Consider the following 18,706-nt stretch of genomic DNA (forward strand, 5'->3'; position numbering starts at 1 on the left):
CCATCTGGACTTTATCTGCCACTATCCCAGCAGGAAGCTTACTTAGACTGGGATGCCTTTTCCCCACTGAGTGCCCCTGGGCTCAGCACTGCTAACCTACCACTGACCATTCAAGTCCCAGCTGCTCACCCCTGTCCTCTGTCCTTTTTGATTGTCAAATCCTACTTTGGATGCAATAAAAGCAATTCATTCACTTCTGTATTTCATGGAAGCTACATGGTTTTGGTCCCCTCCATTCTGCAGTGACAGCTGCATTAGAAGGAAATGAAGTGATATGTGTGAAAAGTTAGCATAGGACCTACCACATCAAAATTACTCAATAAATATTATTATTAATATAAGTAACCATCATTTAAATAAATATTAGCTTTTATTACACACAAAGCAATAGAGAGTTATGAAGCACTTAATGGGTCTGAGTTTTAAATCCGGGCTCCATGGGAAATATTAGGACACCAAGGACAGGCCCTAAATCTTTCTTACTACTAAATCCCCAACTTGGAGCACAGTGTTCATTGAATAAGGGTCTCCTGTCCTCAGGGAGTGGCAGGGAGAAGCAAGACCTAACTATGTAAAAAATTAACCATGAAAGATGAATACTGCTCAAGTCATCAAAAGAAGGGCAATCTGAAGCAGAAGGGTGTGAATATCTGAAAGAGTCAAATACAATTCCACTGAATATTCAGTTTCAGAAGAAATCAACTCAGATGCAAGCAGTCAGGGGAAAGTCTCAAGGAAACAAAGGTGTGGCTTGGCTATGAAGCAAAAACACGTTCCAAGAGGGCTGAGTAAATGGAGATGGTGACGAAGTGCTAGGTGTGTTTCAGGGACAGCGAGCAAAGGAATTTGACAGGGGCAGAGTGGTCAGAACAGTTAGTAGGTGAAGGAAATCTGGAAAGCTGGATTGGCACTTTATTGAAGAAGGCCTTCAAAGCCAAGCTATGGTGGAGATTGCTAGATGTCTCTCCTTCTTTTTAAACAAAATTCTTAGTTTATTCACTAAATATATTGATACGTCACTTCTCAGACTCAGTGGTAGCTGTGTGCAGCCCTATGACTAGATTCTGATTTTAGTTGAGGTCAGTGAGACTTAATGAGATTTAAATTCTGGGATGTTGACACAATGGCTGGAGCTTTAGCAGCCATCCTAGCTCTAGAGGCAAAATGCTAAGGCTTTTGGCAGGAAGGAAGGAAAGAACCAATCTCCCTCATCAGCCTCCTATATTCTACCTCTGAATGGCTACTAAAGAGAGAAATAAACTTTACTGTTTAAGTCACTGTTATTTGGGTCTATTTTAACATGCAGCCAAACCTAATCCTAACTGATACACAAGTCAAAGACGTTATGCTTTACCCTGGGATATCAGGCAACCATTGGAAAATTTTGGTGAGTAACAAGATTCCCTGGTGGCTCAGATAGCAAAGAGTCCACCGGCATCGCAGGAGACCCAGGTTTGATCCCTGGGTCAGGAAGATCCCCTGGAGAAGGAAATGACAACCCACTCCAGCATTCTTGCCTGGAGAATCCCATGGACAGAGGAGCCTAGTGGGCTATAGTCCATGGGATTGCAAAGAGTCAGACACAACTGATCAACTAACACTAACAGCAAGATGAATATTTGGTATGGAGTATACAACCCAGAATAGTCTGGAAGCAGCTATGCAATAGGGATGGAAGGAAAGGGAACCCAAAGGCTGAAAGCTCAGAGAGGAGATTAATGCAGTAAGTGAGTAAGTAAGTAAGTAAATGTTGCTCAGTCATGTCCGACTGCAACCCCATGCACTGTAGCCTGCCAGCCTCCTCCGTCCATGGAATTCTCCAGAGAGGAATACTGGAGTGGGTTGCCATTTCCTTCTCTAGTTAATACAGTAGTTTAGGCAGAATGAACAAATGAGTGTATTAGTTGAATTATCCAGAGAAACAGGACTAATAATATTCTTGCCTGGATGATGCAGGGTTATTGTTACCATCTTTCTAAATTCCATATATATGCGTTAGTATACTGTATTGGTGTTTTTCTTTCTGGCTTACTTCACTCTGTATAATAGGCTCCAGTTTCATCCACCTCATTAGAACTGATTCAAATGTATTCTTTTTAATGGCTGAGTAATATTCCATTGTGTATATGTACCACAGCTTTCTTATCCATTCGTCTGCTGATGGGCATCTAGGTTGCTTCCATGTCCTGGCTATTATAAGCAGTGCTGCGATGAACATTGGGGTACATGTGTCTCTTTCAGATCTGGTTTCCTCGGTGTGTATGCCCAGAAGTGGGATTGCTGGGTCATATGGCAGTTCTATTTCCAGTTTTTTAAGGAATCTGCACGCTGTTCTCCATAGTGGCTGTACTAGCATATAATATTTTTAAAGGAGGCTCCTGAGTTAGACTTCCTGGGTTTAAATCCTGGCTCCTTCAATTACCAGTTCTGCAACCTTTGGCAAGTTATTTAAGTCCTCTGTGCCCTGGCTCCTTCTTCACCTACATGACAATTGGGGATAATAGTTTATGTGCTAGAGTTGCTGTAAGCATTAAATGAGAGATGATACTCATTCATTCATGGGTTGTTATATTACACCTGTTATGTGCCCCACACTGTGCTAGATGCTGGGAATACAGGCATGGACAAAAGAAAATCCACCATTTGGATTAACTAGCAAGGACACTTTGAATAAGAGAATATTTATAAAGAAAAGTGGCTTTCACATTTGTTTATTATCTAGTTGACAGACCAAGAGTTGCCCTATGGAGAACTTGTTTTTCTGAATTTATTAATATCCTATAATTATCCTGCCAAAGCTTCCACTTAAGTAGACCATACTGTATCTGGATTGTCCCTCAGGTAAATCAACACGGTCTTGTCTCCCCAATTAAATGAAAAACACAAATATGTTAAAGCATGCTGCTCCCCAGCCTCTTTCTTATTTTGAAAATAAGAGTGAGCTTTATTTTGATTGTCTTTGATCAGAATGGGAGTGAATGTAGAGAGAAATTTTATGTTTCAGTGAAAAACTATAATCCTTTCTTGTGGGTTATCAGATTCTAGTTCTGTTCATTGTCTTTGAGCCTATTTCTCCACTTTGTAAATGGGATCCTGCTATCTCACACATTTTGTCAGTAATTAATGTTTCCAATTTTTCTCTTACCTTCTTGCCTTGGCATCACTGAGGGCTAAGATGTCCTTTTTCCAAAGCCCTGCACGCTGAACTGGACGACCTGACATTACTTCGAAAGATTTATCACCACAACAGTGTGCAGCACTCAGAAAGTTCACCAGAACGCCGCATCTTCCATGGTCCCCTCTGGGGAATAGCCATGACCATGACATTGCTGGCTGCCATCTTCACACTACTACCCAGAGATATTTTGAGCTCAATATTTAGAAATCTAAACTGGCTGTACTCTGGATTAAGAAGAAAACTGCAGAGAAGAGAAGAAAAGAAAGGGGAAAAAGATGGGTTCTGCAGTCAGTTCCAATCATTAAACTTTGCTTTTCTTCTGTTTCCATAGAAATGCTCCTCATTAAATGTCTGATTGCTTGCACCATTTGCTGTTGTTTAGTTGCTTAGCCGTGTCCATCTCTTTGTGACCCCATGGGCTCTAGCCCACCAGGCTTCTCTGTCTATGGGATTTCCCAGGCAAGAGTACTGGAGTGGGTTACCGTTTCCTTCTCCAGGGGATCTTCCCATTCCAGGGATGGAACTCACGTCTCTTTTGTTTCCTGCATTGGCAGGTGGATTCTTTACCACCGCGCCACCCGGGAAGCCATAATAAAGGCCTACTTTTGGCCTTACTTCTCTCTACAGCATCACCTCCTGAAATGACACAGAACTGTCAAACTGGACTGATCTGCTCCCGGGACTGACAGGCTGGGCTAGTGGGATATGAGCCGCTCTATTAGTAACTCAGCTCCTTATCTGTGAAGCTTCTAGGGAGGTTTCAGATGGGATAAATGAAGGGATCTGGAATATACCATTGTGAAGAGTCTTTGTTCTGAATTCCCCTTATCTGCATACAAGGGGAAATTTCCCAAAGAATTAAATTTTCATAAACCTCTGCCCCCAGGGAATCACAACCAGGGAAGACTGACTCCCATCACTGGAGATGAGAAGTTGGCACCAGGATAAGAAATTATCTAAATTCACATGATTACAAAGAGATCATCTCTCTCGAGTAATTCCTAAGGGCCCATTTATCTTTTCTAAATGTTGTTTGTTTTTCCATAAATGCCCCTTTCTTCCTCCTTGTCCTCTCTTAAGTTGGTTTACAAACTCCAAATTGCGCCTCCTTGAGTCACATTTTTCTGTGAACTCCCACATGAGAATAAAAATTTGCCCTTTCTCTTGCTAATCTATATTGTGTCAGATTAATTTGTAGAGCTCCAAATGCTGAGCATAAAGAGTGCAGAAGAAAAGTATTTTTTTCCCCAAAAGATTGATTGAAATTGAAACTGTCTTGCGGGTGGTATTAAATGGATAGCTATCTGTATTACCATCATTCTGCTGTTTATCCGATGGATCCAGCTGTGGAGAACAGAGTTAGAAAACAAACTCAGTAAATATAGAATGACTTTGGCTTATATCTTAAAGACTTCATACCACCTCTGTATTTCATCTTCCACTGGTCTCTAGAGGAATTTACCCAGACGAGATAACAGGGTTTTATTTTTATTGCTCCTAACTAAAGCAAGGTTTTAACAATCACTTACCCTGGCATTTAATTGGGTCCTTAAGGATGGTTTAGATTCTTTAAATAGTTCCAGTCTTTCCAGGGGACATTTAAGAACTCATTTCAAGAGCTTAGCAACTTTAAGAGGAACAGTATAAAGGATCCAGGACCACCTGCCACCTGGTGGGGAGATGGGGGACAGAGGAGGATGTTACCCCAAGGGGTATGGTCAGTCAAATGAGGAATAGGATCTAAATGAGTCATATAGGATAAGTGATTGAACCAGGGACTTCAAATAAATGGAATTTGGGGGAAGGGGGGAGGAAGTGGGAAAGAGAGGACAAGGGAAACTGTTAACGATTAAAAAACACAAGAGGTAGATCAACCTGTTGATCTACCAAGTGCAACTTTGGTTTGGATCTTGATTCCAATAAAGCAACTATTAAAATATTTTTAAATATGAGGAAGTTGAATGGATTGTATTAATTGTGTGTGTTATTGGTTTGAGTTGGAGTGTTTTTGTTCTTTGCTATTCTCCAATAGCATTCTAAAGGATTTATGGATGAAAAACTATATTTAACTCACTTTTTACTGATAGTCATTTTAATTGTTTTCTGTGTTCTGACATCATAACTACCCCCCCCCCACCCCGGCCCCGGACAAATATCCTTTTAGTGATCTTTACACATATCTGATATTATTTCCTCAGGATGGATTTCCATGAGTGTATTATTGACATTTTCAAAAATGAGAATTTTTTTTTTTTTTTTTTTTACCAACTGATCTGTCAGGGAAGCCCTATGCAAAGCTATAACATCTATAATTTACTTCATATCAGGAAAGAAAAAATAATGTATAATTTGGGAAAAGGGGATGCAGATTGTACTAGAATAGCAAAATGATGATTATTTAAGTTAGGTAATAGAGACATGAGGGTTCACAATAGTATTTGAATTTTGCATGCTTGATATTTTAAATAATTAAAAGTAAAATAAAATGGCATACATCACTTCCAGAGGTGTAAATTAATACAAACATTTTGGAAAGCAGTTTGGTATATATATCCAAAGTAATAAAAGTGTTTACTCTGTTAAAAAAATTGTCATTTTTGCTAATGTCAACAATGCACTCATTGAAATTCATCCTAAGGAAGTAATTCCAGATATGTGTAAAGATCACTAAAAGGATATTTGTTCGAGTGGGGGTGTTATAATGTCAGAACACAGAAAACAATTAAAATGACTATCAGTAAAAAGTGAGTTAAATAACTCAGGGTGAAGAAATGTGTTGGCATATTATGCTGTCATGAAAAATGATGTTGCTGAAAAATACTAACATAGAAAATGTCTATAATAGTTGAAAAAGGTAAAAAACTGGTTCCCTATAATCAGATTTTTGCTTTTCTAGAGAAAATGAAAAGACGTATCTCAAAAGTCATAATGATTTTTTCTAAATAGTGAGGATGTAGATGGTTTATTTTCTCCTTTAAAATTTTTTATGTTTTTCTAAAATTCTAAAAAGAGGGGCTCCCCTGGTGAACCAGTAGTTAAGACTCTGTGCTTCCATTGTTGAGGGCATGGATTTGATGCCTGGTCAAGGAACCAAGATGCCACTTGCCTCGAAGCATGGCCAAAGGAAATGAGAGAATGGAAAGAGTATGTATTTCCTAAGGCTTCCGTAACAAAATACCACAAACTGGATTGCTTAAAATAACAGAACTTTAGTTTCTCACAGTTCTGGCAGGAAGACGCCAGAAATCAAGGGGTCCACATGGACATGCTCTCTCTGAGGGCCCTTGGGGAGAATCTGCCCCGTGTCTTTCTCAGCTTCTGGTCCTTTTGGTAATCCTCAAGTGTTTCTTGGCTTGTAGACTCTACTTGCTTATGGCATCACTCCAGCCTCTGCTTCCATCCTCATTTGGGGCTGTCCTCATGTGTCTCTGTCTCTTTTCTCTTCTTAAAAGGACACCGGTCAGATTAGGGCCCACCCTAACCAACGATGACCTTACCTTAGTTTGATTGTACCTGTAAAAACCATATTTCCAAATAAGGTCATGTTCACAGATATCAGGGATTAGAGCTTCAATATATCTTTTTGTTGGGACTCAGTCCAACCCACAACAGGATGACCACCCTGCCCCTCCAATCCCTAACATCCAGCTAACATGAGTTTTTCTGACATGAGTCATGTATCCAGTCCTTCAAGGATGGACAATCACCTTGTCCCAAGGATGCAACCACCTGTTTAAATCCGTGATGAGGCAGGAGGTTCTCAGTGGCGGGTTGGGTAGGCAATGATTTGACTCAAATATCCAAAGGTCATGTGCAGTAGAGAAAATTTCCCAAAGAAATGGTATACCAAAGTATGTTAGGCAGATGAAAATAATAGCTGTGACGGTTTACTCTAAACCATTATGTTGGTGGTGGAAAAGAATCTACCTGCAATGCAGGAGACCCATGTTTGATTCCTGGGTTGGAAAGGTGCCCTGGAGAAAGAAATGGCAACCCACTTCAGTATTCTTGCCTGGAGGACCCCATGGGCAGAGGAGTCTGGCTGGCTACGGTCCATGGGGTTGCAAGAGTTGGACACGACTTAACAACTAAACCACCAATATTTATTAATAAACCATTATGTTAAATCATTCCATTTTCTGGGATTATATTTATTATCAATTCATTTTGAGAGATTCACCAAGAATTAATGTTGGGTATATTGGTGTGTTTTACCTTTTAAAAATAGGAACCCAAATTACTGGTAACACCTACCTTAAAACTTTTCCAAGGTGAAATTATCAGTTGCATGAAACATTTCCTGGCTGTTATATATCATGAATAAAACAACTGCCATAATCTCTTAGGCAAAGTCAGAATAGGTTCATGTCAAAGAATGTTTTTGGAATAATTATGAAACTATAGATATGTCACAAACCATTAAAAATGGTTAAAACTTATTTTGAAGAGTAATCTTGGAAGTTGGGAATTGTTACGGGCTGAATTGTGTCCCTCACTCCCACCACCAAACTCATATGTAGAAGTCCTAATCCCTAGGACCTCAAAATGTGACCATATTGAACACAAAGTCTTTTAAGAGGTAAAGGTAAAATGACGTTCTTAGGGTAAGTCCTAATCTAATGTAACTGGCATCCTCATAAGAAGAAGAGATTAGGACCAAACATACACAGAGGAAAGAACAGGTGAAAACACAGGGAGAAAGAAGTTCCCTGCCAGCCAAGGAGTGAGGCCTCAGAAGAAACCAACCCTGCCATCACCTTGATCTTGGATCTTTAGCCTCCAGAATTGGGAGGAAATTGATTTCTGTTGTTTAAACCATCTCATGTATGGTTCTTTGTTATGGGAGCCCTAGCAAATGAATACAGAGACTCAGAAACAACACAGAGGATCATAACAGAGGAGGTGGGCACGAACTGGTGTTCTGTGCTTATCCGTCAGTCCTGGCATAAGCTCCCTGGGGCCTGCCTCTTTTTGCATCCTCCGTGTGCAGTCAGGCAGCTTCAGAGCTGGGTCATATTTGGCTAGTGATGGGCAAAACCTCTGAGGCATGATTTCTCTCAGGTATGAGATCAAGACCTCATCTGGGCAAATGAGGCTTGAAAAGACATTAGTTACAGGGCTTCTTCCCAGGAGGCGCTACTAGTAAAGAACCCACCTGCCAGTGCAGGAGAACCCAGAGACGTGGGTTCAATCCCTGGGTCGGGAAGATCCTGTACAGGAGGAAATGACAACCCACTCCAGTATTCTTGCCTGGAAAATCCTATGGACAGAGGAGCCTGGTGGGCTGTGGTCCAGGAGGCTACAAAGAGTTGGACATGACTGAACACACGCATGAGGGCGATAGACGCTTACGGGAAAGCAACTTGCTTGTTTTTCTGAGAAAGCCACCAGAGAAGACCTTTTCTCTTTCTGAAGGATGCAGTAGAGGAAGCATGTGGCCCCTGGATCTATTGGAAACCATCTTCTGGCCATGATTTGTGATCGTTTTAACATGAAACTGTCCTCACAGGACACAGAGTATAGTGAGAGGAAGAAAATAATCTTTGGCGACGTTTTTGAGTGCTGTATTAAGCCTTAGATGACTTTGCAATTACATGGGCCAATAAATGCCCTTTCTCATATCAATCTGTTATTTTAACTGGAAGTATCCTTCTCTAATGGTTAGAAAATCAATATTTTTTTTAAAGGCATGGATTGCTTTCGTAAGTTTGGAGAAAGAACTGAAGGCAACCGACGGCGTGCATGCTTGCTTGCTCAGTTGCTTCAGTCATGTCCGATTCTTTGTGATCCTATGGACTGTAGCCCACCAGGCTGCTCTGTCCATGGGATTCTCCAGGCAAGAATACTGAAGCAGGTTGTTATTTCCTCCTCCAGGGGATCTCCCAATTCAGGGATTGAACCCCGGTCTCCTGTGTTGCAGGTGGATTCTTTACTGTCTGAGGCACCAGGGAAGCCCCCAAAGCAACCTACAGCATCAAAATCCAAAGAATTACTTTTGGAAAATTTCATAATAAGAAAAATAAGAAGCAGGAGGAATTTTCTATTGGGAACTTATTTCTAAAAATGGAATAAAATCATATTAAGCAAACATAATAAACAATTACTCTTTACAGATTATCTTTGGCCAAGCTCTGTACTAAGTGTATCATATGCAATAGCTCATTTAATCTACACAACACTCCTGTGAAAAGGGTTCTACAAATTTCGCACTTTTACAGATAAGGAAACAAAGATTCCAAGAGTTTAAATAACCTGCTCAGTACTACAGTAAAAAAGGCTAAAGGACAATTGGGTCCTGCTAGTCTAACTCCAGGGGCTTTCCAGGTGGCATTAGTGGTAAAGAACCTGCCTGCCAGTGCAGAAGACATAAGAGACGTGGGTTCGATCTCTGGGTCAGGAAGATCCCCTGGAGGAGGGCATGGCAATCCACTCCAATATTCTTGCCTGGAGAATCCCATGGACAGAGGAGCCTGGCGGGCTATAGTCCATAGGGTCATAAAAAGTTGGAAATGACTGAAGTGATTTAGCACACAATCTAACTCCAAAGCCCCACCTTGAACAAGTACACACACTGCCTTCTAAGCATATATCAATTTAATCCTTACACCACTTTCCAGGGTGGGGCCAATAACAGATGAGGAAATTCATATACACAGAAATTAAGTAACAGGAGGGAGCTCCATCAGCTCGTGATTATGCAAAAAGGTGAACCACAGGGCACAGAGTATTAAGTCAGAGATTAACAGGCAAGATCATTGATATATGGAAAGAACCACCAAAACTTGACACTCGGTGAGCCCTTAAAGACTCCTGGTTCATCACATTCTTTTATTACTGGAAGATTAAGGCTCAGAGAAGTTTCATCTCTGGCCCAGGGCAACACAGCATGTTAATGACAGAGGGGGCATCTGCTGAATGTGCTTAATTTGGGAACTTTTCCCTGTCTTAATGGAGCAGATCAAGCCTCCAGGGCCTGTTCATCTGATAATAGACCCCTGATTTTCGCTGTAGAAACCACCCCTTCGCCCTGCATGTGGTCTTGAAGGACTGGCAAAAGTCTCCCTCCCTTGGACATGTGATTTGAGCTAGAACAATGGGAATCTCTCTCCTGGGAATTTAAATTTGGGCTACCATTTATTTTTCTAATAAATCTCTGTTTTTCTTTAAGGAATTCAGAGTCAATTTGTGGAGTTTAGAATCTGTGGACCTTGATTAGTTAAGGCTTTTTCAGTTACAAGTGTTAGAAACTCAAGCCAAATATACTTAAGCAAAAAAGAATTTAGTGCCTTAGGTGAGGGATCTGCAAACTATTGCTCTTGGGCCAAATCCTGCTCACCACCTACTCTTGTAAATAGTTTTATTGTAGCCCAGTTACACCCATTGGTGTATGTACTCTCTATGGTTTTTACACTGTAGTAGCAGAGATGAGAAGCTCTGACAGAAAGCTTTTCGAGCAGGCCCTTTACAGGAAAAGGCTGCCGATCTCTGATTTGGGTGGAATCAAAGCCCAGTGGCTTGATCGAGGGGCTTGATGATATTTCCAAAATCCAGACCTTCCATCTCTTAGCTTCTGCCTGCTTTCCTCCATGTATTAGCTTCATTCTTGGATTAGCTTTCTCCTTGCAGTTGTAGCCCAAGCAGGGACAACAGTTTATTCCCTCCAGAGGCAAATAAAAGTCTTGGGTCAGCAACTCATTGGCCCAAGTCAGCTTTTCCCTACGGGCAGAGGAGCGGGGCTTACTGATTGTTTTAAGTCAATAAAGATTCACCCCCTGAAGCTGAGGATGGGGTAAACAAGGATTCTGTAGGGATATGAGAAGCCCTAATTTGCCAGATTTGCTGAATGTCTTACCTGGTGGCTCAGATGGTAAAGAATCTTCCTGCAATGCAGGAGACCTGAGTTCCATCCCTGGGTTGGGAAGATCCCCTGGAGGAGGAAATGGCAACCCACTCCAGTATTCTTGCCTGAGAGTCCCAAGGACAGAGGAGCCTGGCAGGCTACAGACTATGGGGTTGCAAAGAGTCCAATAAGTCAGAGAGACTTCACTTTCTAGCGTCAGTACTCCTATCATAGCTGACTTCCAATGCAGAGTTGGGAGCAGATGCACGGTAGCAAGCCATTAAATAGTATTTCCACAATAAACGCCACAGACATAAATATTTCAAGGGCTAAGATGATAACAAAATGTAGCAAAATAATTAGGAAGTGATGAACTTGGAACATTTGTTACTAATTGCATGTTTATATAAGTTAATTTTTAATAACAGATATGTTTGACAACTGGCTTATACTTAACAGTCAGCTCTTACTCACCAGCTCCAGCACAGCATAAAACTTATGGAGACTTCTTTTACCAGAACACAAATAAATAGATATTAGATGGTAAGTAGACAACAACAACAAAAAAAAAACCAAACAAACAAATAAAATACCACACAAGTATCCACTGTGGAAAAACTGATAAACCAGGTAAGGTGGGAAACAGTATGTGATTTTAAGAAAATAAAATATATGTACACTTTTGGGTGAATCCAACAGTGGTGAGAAGCTGCAGTCAGGCCCTGTGAGGCTAGAGATGTGTGGGCTTATATGGGCTGCCCACTGTCCCCCAAGGAGCTCAATAAAGCATTGGTTTACGCTGACTTCAGGTGACCTCCTGAAGTAGGTAAAGTAGGTAAAGTGACCCATTAGGCCATGCTGAGAGCTAATCCAGAAAGTTCCATAGGAAGAAATCAGGCCACGTAGGAGGGCCAGACACCAAGGAAAAGTAAAAGCATAATACGATGGAAATACAGATAAATATTAAATGCCATTACTATGGAACACAGTTCATTGATAACACAGTCTCTGGGGGCATTATTAATAAGAAAATTAAGAAATGTCTTGGATCTATACAGTTTATGAAAACTCTCAAAGAACAGTCCTTCGAACATCTGATTTTGGCCCCATGCTCACTCCCTGGAGGGGACACTGTCTCTACGAATGAGAAAACAGAAATGTGGACATGGTTATAGCGAACAATTGATTGTTGTTGTTCAGTTGCTAAGTTGTGTCCAGTGGGGTCTTTTCCAGTGAGTCAGCACTTTGAAACTGGTTGAGCTGTGACTATAATTCTAGTCTTTTGATTCTAAACTCTATTCTATGAGCTGTAATCCCACAAATAACATGCTTTTGCCTTGGGATATGCATACACACATAAACAGATTAAAACTAGAGAACCAAGTCACCACAAGAAAAAATACCAGTATAATAAATGCTTTTATTTAGGGATTTATTTGCATAGGCAAACAAGTCTATTAATATATTTTGAATAATTAGATATGTTAGCACCCAAAATGGAGTGGGTAAATTTGGCTCTGCCATTTGACTTTCAAAGCAGTAGGTTTCAACACTATTACCATGGATAATATAGTGGTTCAGGGTTCAGATTGTAGAGACAGGCTGCCCGGATTCGAATCCCAGCTCTATTATTGCTATCTGGAGGATATTGTTTACTTTTTTGTGGCTTAATTTCCTGATCTGTAAAATGGGGACAATAACGGTGCTTAACTCACAAGGTTGTTTGAAGATTAAATGAAATAATGCTTAGAGCAGTACCTGGCACATTGTAAACCCTTGATATATGTTTGTGGTTAGTATTTTATCATAATCAACACTAGTGATTTTACTTGGCACAAATATTAGCTTCAGAAGTCAAACTTTAAATGGATGTGCTTATTTAGATTTGTTTATTCTTGCTATGATCCTTAATAGTAAAAACACCATACACTCACATCCATGAATTTTTTTATATTGTCCAAAAACTGTCTGAAAATATTCTCATTTACTCCACTACACAAGAACACTGGCATCATTTCCACAATGGACAGATAAGGGATCTGAGAAAAAGAAAGTCTGGATAACTTAAGTGTTAAGCCTTGGAGCTACAATCCAGCCCGGTCTCCTGACTCCAACAGTTACCAAAGACAGCTGCACTTTCTTAGCCTTTTAGCTGCTGCATCACTGGGCTGTTCTTTGCTTCCCTGAAGCCCTCCGTCCCCTTGCTAGGTTTAATGGCTGGTCTCTGATGCTCCTTCAGCATCACCACCCTTCCTTTCACTGGAGAATCCACCCCTCTCCCTTTCTCAGCCGTGCAGTTTGAGTGGGACCAGCTTCACACACTCAGTCCCATGAAGGATCCTGACTGATACAATTAGCCTGCCTTAGGCTCTAGGCCACATGATTGGGTGTGGCATGAGCACGTGACCCAATGTGGACCAATGAGAATCCTAGGTCTTCAGCAGGAGACTTTAGAAGAGATCCCCAGTATTCCTGAGCCCAGTGTGGGTTGAGGGCTCTAACTGGGTTAGTAATGTTGTTCTCATGATAAGAGCAGGAAGCTGCCAGCAGACGCAGGTGTGCATCTAAGCAAAGGATGAAGTCCACAATAACAAAGGCAGAATGAAGATATGGAGAAAATCCTCAATGACATCATTTGAGCTACTAGAAATTGCCTTACTGGAGGCCAGCATCCACTCTAAACTTTTTGGTTATTAGGATCAAAATTTTCCTTTTATTATGGAAGCCTCCAAGTTGGGTTTTCAGTCACAGCAAAGAAGAGTTCTATTTGATAGAAAGGACCTTCCCATATGACCTACACAGAATCCTCAAAGCAAAGAAGAGATTTAGGCTAGACTAGGTCTATAATCTTGACATTGGATGTATATATTCTTCACAATGCTTGCTTCTGGTTCTAAATTTCCTTTATTCCTCCTTTTTTTTTTTTCATATAGTACCTATTAGAGAGTTAATAATCCATTTTATTTTCCATCAGGAGAGAAAAAAGTGATGGGTATTAAGTGCTTCTATTATTTAAAAAGTTATTGCTATATGATTTTGGACCATCAGGACTGTTCTAGTAAAAAGATAAAAGGTGTGGAGGGGGTGCGGCAGGAAGGGTAATTAAAGGAAACCGGTTCTCAACAGGCCAAGCTCCCAAGAACATCTTCTTTCGTTATATTTGAGTCTCTGACACTTGCTACCAAATTTAAACCTCCTTTTCTGCCTTTTCCTCCATTTCCCTTCTCTCTGACGTATCCTGTGGTCCATTCCCTCTTAATTCCTTTCCACTTTTCTGGATATCCAGGACACCTCCTTGGCTGTGCATGTTGCCCTCACCTCCTTCGCACTATACGGCTTATGTCATATGTGTCCCTGCGCTCCTGTCCTAGTGCAGGCCTGAGCACCCCAAAACTTCCACCCTCATTGTCCTTAATGACTCATAGCTGACAGCAGCCCCACACGTCCATATCCACCCTTTCCAGAGGTGCTGTAAACGAACCCAGATGAACCCCAGCTGTCTGGGTTTCATGGATTCATCACATCTCAGGATTGGAAGGAAATTAGCTAGCTAATGCAACAGTCCTAACTGGTGTGTATGGATCAGCTGTATGTAGTGTCCTAAGCAAGGTGGTGAAAATAGTACCAAATAATTTACTTAAATCAGTGAACTTAGAAAGATAAAACAAAGATTGATAAAAAGAACTACATTAAAAACCAGGGACTTCAGTTTATCAGAAAACATCTATAACAGCTAAAGTTCTCATATCTAGACTCCATGAAGAATTTTGGCAAATGAGTAAGAAACTTCAACAGACTCTTTCCAGAAGAGGGTATTCAAATGGCTAATTAGTATATGAAAAGCGTACAAATGCCTCCCTCACTTGGGAGACACCAATGAAAACAACCAGAAACCAAAATGATAAACAGCTGACCTGCTCATAAGAAGTCTCATGGGAATACATATTGTTGATATTCAGTCGCTCAGTCCTGTCCGACTCTTGTTGCTGAATGGTCCATAGCTCACCAGGCCCCTCTGTCCAGGGGATTTCCCAGGCAAGAATACTGGAGTAGGTTGCATTTCCTTTTCCAGGGGATCTTCCTGACCCAGGGATCGAACCTGTGTCTCCTGCATTGGCAGACAGATTCTTTACCCCTGAGTTGCCAGGGAAGCCCGAGAATGCAAATCTGCAGAGTTATTTTGGAGGCCTACTTAGTGTCTACTTAGCAGTTTAGAACCTACCATAGCTGAACACAGACAACCTATGACCCAGCAACTCCACTCGTAGGTATGACGTGGACTAATCAAACGATGCTAAACATAGACCTAAATACAGGGAGTTGTATTCTGAAGTCAGTATGAAAGTGAAAATGAAAGTCGCTCAGTTTTGTCCGACTCTTTGCAACCCCATGGACTATACAGTCCATGGAATTCTCCAGGCAAGAATACTGGAGTGAATAGCCTTTCCCTTCTTCAGGGGATCTTCCCAACCCAGGGATCGAACCCAGGTCTCTTGCATTGCAGGTGGATTCTTTACCAGCTGAGTATGAGAGATGAAAAAAAAAAAAAAAAAAACCAACTAAAGGCAAATCAGTCTTCAGGTTCCATTCAACTGTCCATAAAATACAGTATATAGACCATTTTGTGCATGCTAAATGATTTACATCACAAAGTTCATTTAACCCTCAGAACTCTGAGACAGGTTTGATCACCCTAATTTTACAGATGGGCTCAGAAGGGTAGAAAAACTTGCCACAGGGCCCACAGCTACATTAGGAGAGTGCTAGGATTTAAACCTGATCCAGTCAGTCTCCACACTCTTATCCGTTCTGGACCACCTTTGTCACTGGTTGCCTTCACTGAGATAGGCAAACCCTGTGAAGGAGGGGGAGAGGAAAGGGGCTGTGAGATTTCCCCTGCTCCGGGTTCCCACAACCCTACTTCGTCCACCTACCCAGATGCAAGCCTACTTCAGGAAGGTGTTGGTTGGGGTTCTTCTCTTTTCCAGGTTTCTACCCAGAGCCGTAGCCTAGTCCAGGAGCCCACAGCTATAGCCCAAGGGCCAAATCCAGCCCATCACCTGTTTCTTCAAATAAAGTTTTATTGGAACATAGCCAGTATGAAATTAGCCTATGTATAGACTACGGTTGCTTTTGCCCTTCAATAAGTGATAGTCGCTCAGTTGTGTCCAACTCGTTGCTACACCATGGACTGTAGCCCACTGGGCTCCTCTGTCCATGGAATTCTCCATGCAAGAATACTGAAGTGGGTTGCCATTTCCTTCTTCAGGGGATCTTCCCAACCCAGGGATCGAGCACAGGTCTCCTACACTGCAGGCAGATTCTTTACCATCTGAGCCACCAAGGAGGCCTACTATTAAGAGACATTTCTAAGTATAAAGACAGGTCAACTTAAAAAGTATCAGCAGATCCATATGGCCCTCAGTGCCTATAACATTTATTATCTGGTTCTGTACAGAAAAAGTTTGCTGACCCCTGCCTAGACTAATAAACTTCCCTTGCAATCAAACCACTATAAGAGGCAGGAGGAGGTTGATTTCATCACATCCTTGTCCTAAACAACAAACTTTTAGGTGCCCCAGCTCCCATCCCAGAGGAGAGACATCTGGATGCTCTGGGTTTAGGAAAATTCTCAGGTGCCCCGAAGCTCCTTTCTGCTCCTAGCAGACACATCCCTTCTCTGGCAGCCAATCCTGAAAGGACTAGTTTGGCGGTAAGGTAACTACGGTCATCTGTGTGAACTCTACTTATGTCTAATTACCCCACAGCACAGATTGGTTTTGCATATCCTTTACAATGTCATAATAAATTTGTTGCAAGCCTTATTTGATTCCAAACTAAACTATACTCATGCATATTCTGTCTTGCTAATGAGTTGCTTTTGGAAAATGGCCAATTGCTCACAATTTACACAAAATCAAAGGGAACACTGGTCAGGAGTGCTGGGCTATTGGCTCATGCCCAGAATTATTTCTTAATGTGTAGCTGCAGAAAGGAAACGACTATAAAGCTAACAGCCCCCAAAGAAGTTACAATTTCCAAAACTAAATATCAAGAGAGAACCATTAGAAAGTTTATGAATTGCGTAATGATTTAAAATTTCTAAAGCCAGAGCTATCAGCTTAAATTAATCAATTTCTGTCTTGACTGAAGCCTTTTGTAAAATAGCATTGGGATTTTCTCAATACATCTGAACTTTTCAAATGTGAATTTTATACCAGGAGAGAAGACAAATATACCTTCCCAGCCTAATAGTTCGATTCAAGGCATAAGCTTTTAATAGTAATAGCTACAGTTTCTTAAACTTTTAAATTGCACAAGTCTTTGTCTTTAAGCACATATTTGATTTAATCTTCCCAACAGCCCTATAAATAGGTACTGTTAGTATCCCCATATTACAACAGAGAAAACTAATGTGCAGAGTGATTAAGTAACTTGCAGAAAAATTTCCGAGTGTCATCTAGACAGCCCTGTTTCATCCTTTGCGCTCTTATTGCACATACACATCTCATAAAAAGTTATCAATGCCCATTTTCTGCTGAGAGAAATCCCAGTTATGTTTTGTGAGAGTTTAGGATGTGATTTATTCAAAAAGCATAGATGGCATTTACCGTTCTGTGTTTTGCCAGGCATGATTTCACGTTGTCTTCACAACAGCTCCGTTAGCCCTATCAGTATCTTCATTTCTTAGGTGATTATCCTGGGATTCAGAGAGCTCATGGACCTTGCCTGCCATCACAGAGCCAGTGAAGAACAGAGTGGTAGGTTTCCGATAGAGCAATGGGCATTGGAATGCTACGATGCACAGATGTGAGTGCATCCATGCACTCTCCGTGGTGTCCCACTCTCTGCGACTCCACGGACTATAGCCCACCAGGCTCCTCTGTCCATGGAATTCTCCAGGGAAGAATATTGGAGTGGGTTGCCATTTTCTCCTCCAGGGAATCTTCCTGAACCAGGGATCCAACCCTCATCTCCTGTATCACAGGCAGATTCTTTACAGCCAAGCCACCGGGGAAGTCCACGGATGTGAGAGTTGGACCATAAAGAAGGTTGAAGGCTGAAGAATTGTTGCTTTCAAATTGTGGGGCTAGAGAAGACTCTTGAGAGTCCCTTGGACTGCAAGATCAAACCAGTCAATCCTAAAGGAAATCAGCTCTGAGTATTCACTGGAACGACTGTTACTGAAGCTGAGACTCCAGTACTTTGGCCACCTGACGTGAAGAGCCGACTTGTTGGAAAAGACCATGATGCTGGGAAAGATTGAGGGCAGGAGGAGAAGGGGTGGCAGAGGATGGGATGATTAGAGAGCATCACTAACTCCATGGACATGTGTTTAAACAAATTCCTGGAGACAGAACTCCTGGAGAAGGGGACGACAGGGGATGAGATGGCTGGATGGCATCACTGACTCAATGGACATGAGTTTGAGTAAACTCTGGGAGTTGGTGATGGACAGGGAGGCCTGGCGTGCTCCAATCCATGGGGTCACAAAGAGTTGGACACGACTGAGGGACTGAACTGAACTGAACTGGAGATAGTGGAGGACAGAGAAGCCTGGTGTGCTGCAGTTCCCGGGGTTGCGAAGAGTTGGACATGACTTAGTGACTGAACAACAACAAAGTGCTCTGATGCCCCTTTAGGAGAGCAACATCTTGATTCATACGATGAATCAAGTTGGGGTTGTT

General features: G+C 41.6%; 1 protein-coding gene across 8 annotated transcripts in view; it reads right to left on the reverse strand.

The window, feature by feature from the left end:
• Positions 1-18,706, reverse strand: part of PRR5L (proline rich 5 like) — a 160,501-nt gene that overhangs the window by 126,102 nt on the left and 15,693 nt on the right. For 6 of the 8 annotated variants that reach the window (XM_070473173.1, XM_070473171.1, XM_070473163.1 and 3 more), the window contains exon 2: positions 3,146-3,419. The exons of 1 other annotated variant lie outside the window; for it this stretch is intronic. The gene's annotated coding sequence lies outside the window, so the exon portion shown is untranslated. Of the gene's footprint in view, positions 1-3,145; positions 3,420-4,707; positions 4,848-18,706 lie in introns of all 8 variants that reach the window. One more of the 8 variants, XM_070473166.1, reaches the window with a different exon arrangement.

This window comes from Odocoileus virginianus, chromosome 10 (genome assembly GCF_023699985.2).
Source record: "Odocoileus virginianus isolate 20LAN1187 ecotype Illinois chromosome 10, Ovbor_1.2, whole genome shotgun sequence".
NCBI lineage: Eukaryota > Metazoa > Chordata > Mammalia > Artiodactyla > Cervidae > Odocoileus > Odocoileus virginianus.